General features: G+C 40.0%; 1 long non-coding RNA gene across 1 annotated transcript in view; it reads right to left on the reverse strand.

The window, feature by feature from the left end:
- LOC133537786 (uncharacterized) overlaps nt 1-7,733 on the reverse strand; it is a 46,092-nt gene extending 38,359 nt beyond the window's left edge. The window contains exon 1 of the long non-coding RNA XR_009802841.1: nt 7,487-7,733. This is a non-coding gene — a long non-coding RNA (uncharacterized LOC133537786). The remainder of the gene's footprint in view (nt 1-7,486) is intronic.
- Nucleotides 7,734-9,403: the final 1,670 nt, after the last annotated feature.

The raw sequence follows: 9,403 nt of genomic DNA on the forward strand, positions 1-9,403 counted from the left end.
TCCCCTTCAACAAAGCTGGACAAAGCTCAAACAAAATCTCGTTGACATGCATGACTTAAAGGCCTACTGAAATGAGATTTTCTTATTCAAACGGGAATAGCAGGTCCATTCAATGTGTCATACTTGATCATTTCGCGATATTGCCATATTTTTGCTGAAAGGATTTAGTAGAGAAAATCGACGATAAAGTTTGCCACTTTTGGTACTTCCTGAAAAAGCCCTGCCTCTACCGGAAGTCGCAGACGATGACGTCACATGTTGATGGCTCCTCACATATTCACATTGATTTTAATGGGAGTCTCCAAAAAAAACAGTTATTAGGACCGAGAAAACGACAATTTCCCCATTAATTTGAGCGAGGATGAAAGATTCGTGTTTGATAATATTGATAGCGACAGAGTAAAGAAAAAAAAAAACGCGATAGTGTTGGCCCTATCTGTGTAGATCAGGGGCGTCGCCAGACATATTTCACTGGGGCACGTGCCTCACTGTTGATTTGCAGTGCCCCAGTAAAAATTTCACCAATAAAAAAAAAAACGCTTCAGAGTTTTAAATTTTAAGCGCACATTCTACTTAGTATGGTAATTGATTGCTACCGTATTCACTCCACGAGACAATGAGCACATGGCTAATTAATATGGTAATTTATTTACGTGGTAGATCGAGACTTCAGTTGAGAGAGAGAGGGGGGGTGGGGGGCGAATCACTGCGTGAAGTAGGTAACGTTAGCCAACAATAATTTGTTAATTACATTATTTTGATTTTGATTTGACTCAAACTGTAACTCCTAGATGGAATTAAGAAAGGTATTTGCCCGCAGCAGAGAAGAAGCAGCAGGAATGAGAGATGTAAGTGAAGTCCTAGCTAGCTAGGCAACATCATTGTCTTAAGTTGATTCTAAGTAGCTAACCTTATTCCTTGTATCAAGACAAACATATTCATTTGCTGTACGAGCTGTCGGGGGAATTTCCAATGAACATGAAACATAATGTTGGTTATTGTCAGCTGGTTCTGCATCAATGATGATTTGGAGTAAGCATGTGTGAGTTGAGTGCTTCTCAAATGGTTTATCTTCAGGAAGAAAAACATTTTTCCATATCACCAAGTCGTGAGCCAAATTTTTAAATCATTCAAGTTTATTTCACAGAAAAATAGCACAGTAGACTTGTCTTGTTAATCGGTGTGACTTTGACTGAAATAATCTTGTTTTGTCACCAGAAAAATGGCTACAGCTAAAGTATCTGGTTTTGTTTCCAGAAAAAATAGTAACATTTCTGTTTTTGTTTTCAGAAAGATGGATGAAAATATCGGGTTTTGTTGCCCCATTTAGATTTTCAAAAAATATATTTCCATGTCTGTCCTGAGTCCTCCTCCAACTTGTTAGTAGGTTTGCCTTTTGCTAAAATATTCACTAATAGTCACTAGAAAAATGGCTAAAAATATCTGGTTTTGTTGCCACAATTTAATTTTTTTCTCCCTTAACTTTTTTTTTTCCATGCACACATCTGACTGCGACTCACTGAAAATGACACACAATCCACTTTTATGTCACGAGCCAGCAGTTGGGAACCACTGGTCAACTGTATAACAGTTACTGTAATATTTCCATGTCTGTCCAGAGCAGGGGTAGGGAACCTATGGCTATAGAGCCAGATGTGGCTCTTTTGATGACTGCATCTGGCTCTCAAATACATCTGAGCTGACATTACTTAACACGATTAGTAATGAATAATTCCGCCAGTAATCGGTGTTAAAAATAACGTTTATCATATAAAACATTCGTATGCATTTTAATCCATCCATCCATTCGTTTTCAACCGCACCTGTTCAATAAGTCACATCAATGGTAAGAAGTCCATCCATCTATTCTCTACCGCTTGTCCCTTTTGGGGTTGCGGGGGTGGCTGGAGCCTATCTCAGCTGCATTTGGGCAGAAGGCGGTGTACACCCTGGACAAGTTGCCACCTCCTCACAAGGCCAACACAGATAGACAGACAACATCCACACTCACATTCACACACTAGGGCCCATTCAGTGTTGCCAAAGAAGTATTTTATTTGATATTGGTTAGCTTCAGAATAAAAACGATATAAAATATAAGACTTATACTCTAAAAATGTAGGTCTTACTCAAAAAATGCATGCATTTAGTTGTATTCAGTGTTAAAACATATGACACGGCTCTCATGGTAATACACTTTAAAAAATTTGGCTTTCATGGCTCTCTCAGCCAAAAAGGTTCCCGACCCTTGGTCCAGAGTGATTGACCACTTTGCAAAAAGGAAAACGAGACGTTACAGTTTACTTCTCAGAAAATGATTCCCTGAACAGACACACAACAGTTGTTCATTTATTCTACTACTGTGGCTTTATTGTTTTGTGTATATTTTATAGTTTTGTGTATCTGAAATAGGATTAGCCACATTGCCATAGATGGAAATTAAATAATATAAAAGAACCCAGAGATGTCGGGGTGCTTTATTTTTTGTTTTACTTTTGTAGATGTTAAATTCATTAAAATTAGTTTAAATTTGTTAAATTTGATGTTAAATTTGATGTTAAATTTTTGCTTTTACCAGTAGCAGTTTAGAAGTCTGGAGTAAAAAAGTGCACAAGTAGGTCAAATGCATTAGTTAATTTCAGGTGGTTAATCAAAGATCCATACAACATAATCTGATATGATTTCATAGTTTAAAGCACTATTTATGTATTTTTTATGATAAATAAGTGCTAAAAATGTTTTTGCTTGTGCGCTTTGCACGCTCACATGAATTATTTGTGCTCCAGGTGTGCCCCAGTACAGTATTAGTTCTAGTGACGCCCCTGGTGTAGATAGACTGATTTTTTAACCACAATTTTCTCACTGAAACCTGCTGGTTGACATTTGGTCTGGATTCATGTCTGCTTGACCGCGCTCTTATCCATAGTAAAGTTTCACCTACGGGAATTTTAAATAAGGAAACACAGTGTGTTTGTGTGGCTAAAGGCTAAAGCTTCCCAACTCCATCTTTCTACTGTGACTTCTCCAATATTAATTGAACACATTGCAAAAGATTCAGCAACACAGATGTCCAAAATACTGTATAATTATGCCCTTAAAGCAGACAACTTTTAGCTGTGTGTGTGTGCGTAGCGCTCATACTTCCTAAAACCCTGCGACGTCACGCGTACACGTCATCATTACACGACGTTTCTAAGACGAAAGTCCCGGGAAATTTAATGTAATTTAGGAAACTAAAAAGGCCGTATTGGCATGTGTTGCAATGTTAATATTTCATCATTGATATATAAACTATCAGACTGCGCGGTGGGTAGTAGTGGGTTTCAGTAGGCCTTTAAGTGTTATTTATGACAATGACAATAAAGGAATTGATTGATTGATTGACAAATGGACAAGGTTTTACACTAAGTAGAATCACAGCTGACCTGGACATTCGAAAGTTATCTTGCCGTTCCTGTGGCACAACACACCCAGTGACAAACATATCCCACCAGGCAGATGTTATTCCAGGCCTTATCCAAAACAGTCGCTCAAAATTGCTTTGTTGCCGTGTGAGATGTGTTGTATCCCGAATAGCTGCAATCGCACGTTTCCTTCTTTTAAAAGGTATTCATGTGTGATTTCCTTTCTTATGAAGCTGTCTGTGGCGTGTTTTTCCAGACGTCACTTCCTGTGTGGGGCGCGGCCTTTCTGGCGTCACTTCCTCTCCGAACCCTGCTTTTAAACGATCGATGAGTCCATACGAAGCTAAGAGCCGCAGATTCAAGAGATACACGGCGCACTCAAACGATGGTTTAGTGAGGCTGAAACGGGGCTAAATAAATAAATAGGCTAAATTGGTTTAAGGAGTTATCCGGCTTAATGTAGACAGGGCCTAAGGTCCCTGGTTTTGCTTAATTTTTGGTACATTTTGTGGGAGTAAAGACAACTTTTTTCCCTTTCAAAGTTGTTATTTTGCTTTGATTGATTGATTGATACTTTTATTAGTAGATTGCACAGTACAGTACGTATTCCGTACAATTGACCGCTAAATGGTAACACCCCAATAAGTTTTTCAACTTGTTTAAGTCGGGGTCCATGTTAATCAATTCATGGTTTGTTATCAAAAAGGTGTACTGAATATTACAATACTTTTACTTCAAGTGAACATTGACTAAACAACACTTTAAAATGGTCAATTATTATATGCACTTTTAAATTACTTTTATACATCAGTGTTTCTCACCAGTGCTTTGGCAATTTGCAAGCGCTGACCCAGATTGTGGAGTTTTCTAAAACTCAAATATTGTAACACATCCATCCCTTCCTTTTTCTACCATTTGTCCCTTTTGGGGTCGCGGGGAAGCCTATCTATATTGAATACTATTACAATAAAGTGCAATTTTAATTTGAGGTACTGTAAAGCAATGTGTACCATCACATAAAACATGTTTAATGATTATTTCAGGAAGAAAATGTTTTTTTTTATCCACAAATTCAGAAATGATTGGAACACAAACCATCGGTCTGCAGAGTTTTTAGTACGCTATAAAAGAGGAGTTGAATCTTTGCAGACACATAAACAAAAAGTCTGATTAAAAACTATTTAGATATAAAAAAGCCTTACTCTGATTAAATTAGTGGGTGTGTTTATTCTCCTAGTCGAGACTAATAAAGACTCATGTGAGTGCCTGCAAGTCCATATCAGAGAGTAAAACTAAAGTATGTCACTATAGTCGCTGCTCCATCTATATGTTGTTTCAACTTCAATGGTAGTGTTAGTCATATTTCTTTAATTGTTTTTTCTGGGCTGCACTTAAAGTTAAAAGTTAAAGTACCAATGATTGTCACACACATAGTAGGTGACAATCATTGATCACCTACTGGGAGGTGAGGGGAGCAGTGGGCAGCAGCGGTGCCGCGCCCGGGAATCATTTTTGGTGATTCAACCCCCAATTCCAACTATTGATGCTGAGTGCCAAGCAGGAAAGGAATGAGTCCCATTTTTATAGTCTTTGGTATGACTCGGCCAGGATTTGAACTGACAACCTACCTATCGCAGGGCGGACACTCTAGCCACTAGGCCACTGAGTAGGTAGTTATGTAAGGGGAAGTGTTCCATGCAGGATTGTACGAGCATTGTTGCTTGCCTACTGTATACTACTGCGGTAACTTCCAAGTTCTGCTATGTTTGATCGAGGAAATATGCTAACAGCTGATGACTGTGATCAAACTCAAATTAAACGCGATCAACTATCATGATCATATACTCGCCCAGTCCTAAGCACACTGTACGAAAAACCTCTGTGAATAATTAATGTAACAATTTTCATTTTTAGTTATTAGGCCTCTCTACGTTTACCTGGATGTCCATTTCCTTGGACGACTTGTGCAAATTACACAGATTCATTGCAATATACACTATATTGCCAAAATTATTTGGCCACCCATCCAAATGATCAGAATCAGGTGTCCCAATCACCACAGGTATATAAACATTTGTGAAAGAATGGGCCGCTCTCAGGAGCTCAGTGATTTCCAGCGTGGAACTGTCATAGGATGCCACTTGTGCAACAAATACGGACGTGAAATTTCCTCACGTCTAAATATTCCAAAGTCAACTTTATTATAAGAAAAGTGAAGAGTTTGGGAACAACAGCAACTCAGCCAACAAGTGGTAGGCCATGTAAACTGAAAGAGATGGGTCAGTGGATGCTGAAGCGCATAGTGCAAAGACTGTCTGTACAGTCAGTTGCTACAGAGCTCCAAACTTCATGTGACCTTCCAATGAGCCCACGTACAGTACGCTGAGAGCTTCATGGAATGGGGTACCATGGCCGGGCAGCTGAATCTAAGCCATACATCACCAAGTCCAATGCAAAGCGTCGGATGCAGTGGCGTAAAGCACGCGTTCTCTGTAACGATTTATCATTCTTTTCCAACTGGCAATCTGAAGGACGAGTCTGGGTTTAGAGGTTTACAGGAAAATGGTATATTTCGGGTGTGGGGTTGTTTTTCAGGAATTGGGCTTGGCCCCTTAGTTCCAGTGAAAGGAACTTTGAATGCTTCAGGATACCAAAACATTTTGGACAATTCCATGCTTCCAACCTTGTGGGAACAGTTTGAAGCGGTCCCCTTCCTCTTCCAACACGACAAGCAAGGTCCATAAAGACATGGATGACAGAGGCTGGTGTGGATGAACTTGACTGGTCTGCACAGAGTCCTGACCTGAACCCGATGGAACACCTTTGGGATGAATTAGGACAGAGACTGAGAGCCAGGCCTTCTCGACCAACATCAGTGTGTGACCTCACCAATGCGCTTTTGGAAGAATGGTGGAAAATTACTATAAACACACTACGCAACCTTGTGGACAGCCTTCCCAGAAGAGTTGAAGCTCTAATAGCTGCAAAAGGTGGACCGACATATTGAACTCTATGGGTTAGGAATGGGATGGCACTTCAAGTTCATATGTGAGTCAAGGCAAATACTTTTGGCAACATAGCGTATTTGGGATCATTCTTAACTCCCATTTTCATGCAAGTACAGACCTCGATCAATAAATCCATTAATCAAATGATAAAATAAAAGGAACCTGATAACTTTGACGTCATCAACAAATTGCTGTGTCCATGTGTCTCTTGCTTCCAGTCAGTGTGCAAGAGGGTTCAGGACCATACCAAGCTAATTTAAAATCTGAGTAAACCTTAATGTACTGTAAGTCATCCACAGTCTTTGTCTCCATGAGCCCAGGCAGAAATGTTAGTTAGCTTACACACACATAGCCTCGCGAGTCGCAACTTACTACTGAGAAGCACCGCAAAGTAACAACAATGAAAAAGATGAGCCCATCGACCTGAACTAACATTATTAAGGTACCGGGGTACTAATGAAACATATTCGGTACTATACCGCCTCTGAAAAGTACCGCTCCACCGCCCCAAACGCCATTGGTGGTCTACACCTAACATTCACTGTAATGATACCAAGTACAGTAGCGTATCTAGTTGATACTACTATGATTACGTCGATATTTTTTGGCATCACAACATCTTCTTCTGTTTGTTTATTTTGAATTTATATTATGTTTATGAACTCAGGAAATAAATTCTTGGACACATGAGGACTTTGAATATGACCAATGTATGATCCTGTAACGACTTGGTATCTGATTGATACTCAAATGTGTGGTATCATCCAAAACTAATGTAAAGTATCAAAAAAAAAAAAGAATAAGTGATTATTACATTTTAACAGAAGTGTAGATAGAACATGTTAAGGGAACGTAAGCAGATATTAACAGTAAATGAACAAGTAGATTAATAACTCATTTTCTAGCTATCATAAAATGCTTGTTAAAGCAATACCCTGTGATAATGATGTCAGAAAAGTTTAGGTCAACCACACAGACGAGAAACTTATTTGTCGAGCGAGGCAAAATAAAAAAAACCCACGACGGATGGAGGGCAGCCAGTCAAAAGAGCGAGAACGTCATTCATCTGCTAACCTGTTCAAGGTGCGCCCGCCTGGTTGATGTCCTCCTCCTTTGGTGGGGAAACATATGTCCACAGCAGCTGTGCCACCGTCAATAGGCAGTGATTGTACGCTCGCTAACCGCATTCCCGGGAGCCAGGCCAAGTTTGAGCCGAGTGAGCTGTCCCATTTTTTTTTTTCCTGCCGTCCCCTCCTCCGTGCGATCTTTTCTCTACATTCCACCTGACAAATGAATCTCAGCGGAATTAGCGGCCCTTCACTTTGGCCCCAAACTGCATCCGAGCTCGCTTTCTGTAGCACAACACAACAGCTGTTAGGAAGCGCTGGCTTAAAAAAAACAAAAAAAACATCTTTATTCTAGTTCATCCAAAGTAGGTTGGAGGTGAGGTTCCTCCAAACTACAGTTGGCTGGTGCTTTGGGGCACAAAGGTTCTAGGACTCATAGGACTCACTTTTCTCAAACTGTTCTCACAAAATTCTTAGTATGTCCAAAATGTCATGGTATAATAATAGATTAAGATTCAAGAGACCTCAACCATCAACAGACTGATGAATTGAACCATTTTTCGGATTTTGTATCGATACACAAAAATACAGTGGTACGTCAACGTCCAAGTTTTTTTCAGCCATTTCTCAGTTTTTTTGCTGTAAGTCGCACACATTAATTTGAGGTACGAGCCTCCACGTCACGAGTTGGCGTAGTGATTGTCTGAAAAAAAACCCGTAAGAGCACTGGTTGACTTGAGGCTTCTCTGCAATACCTTTTTATGATGAATATTTGAAAAGTGTGTTTGACTGCATCCTTACTCAGAGGAGATCTTTTAACTTCCCAAAAGGGGAACTCCATCCCAACAAACTTTCTCATTCTTGATTTTTGTCTCTGTGAAACCACTAATAGAAACATCAACTCTTTCTGGTGATAATTTTTTTATGTCGGAGCTACCCAAATTTTTAGACTTTGGGCCCGTGATGAGCTTAATAATTTGGCCGAGGGCTGAAAGCCGACAGGACTTTCGGCCCGAAGGTCTTATCTTCGTCCATGTGATGTGTGGGACGTCGTCGTGGTTTGTGCAGCCCTTTGGGACACTTGCGATTAAGGGCTATATAAGTAAACTTTGATTGATTGATTGATTGATCATACACCTGTTAGAGTTGCTAGAGAGATGTACCGTATTTTCCAGACCATAGGAAGCATCCGGATTATAAGGCGCACTGCCGATGAATGGTCTATATTCGATATTTTTTCATATAAAAGGCGCATCGGATTATAGGGCGCATTATCCATCCATCCATCCATTGTATACCGCTTGTCCCGTTCGGGGTCGCTGGAGCCTATCTTAGCTGCATTCGGGCGGAACGCTGACACCACCTCATCGCAGGCATTAAAGGAGTCATATAATCATAATTTTCTCAATGTAAAACACTTCCTTGTAGTCTACATAACATGTAATGGTGGTTCTTTGGTCAAAATGTTGCATAGATGATGTTTTACAGATCATCTTCAAGCCGCTCTCTGACAGTCGCTTAAGGATGCGCCGTTTTGTGGGCGGTCTTATTTACGTGGCTCACCTTCGACAGCGTCTTCTCCCCGTCATCTTTGTTGTAGCGGTGTAGCGTGCAAGGATGGTAGTAGAACAAGTGTCAAAAAATGGAACTAACTGTAATGACATTCAGACTTTACTTAAATCAATAATGGAGCAGCATCTCCTCACCTGGAAATGTGTCCCGTGAAAAACCGTCCGACCGGAACTCTAACAACTGAAGTTCCTTGGGTGAATAATAAAAATTCACTAGACCAGTATGTTTAAACGCTTTCGTGGCGAGTTTACTGACAGAAATAAGTAAGATATTTGCACTGTTTTATATTAGAATATGAACAGTGGAGGACAAATATCCCATAAGAAGATAGTCGTCGTCGGTACGGACTATA

The sequence above is a fragment of the Nerophis ophidion genome, linkage group LG19 (assembly GCF_033978795.1).
Source record: "Nerophis ophidion isolate RoL-2023_Sa linkage group LG19, RoL_Noph_v1.0, whole genome shotgun sequence".
NCBI classification, from domain to species: Eukaryota; Metazoa; Chordata; class Actinopteri; order Syngnathiformes; family Syngnathidae; genus Nerophis; species Nerophis ophidion.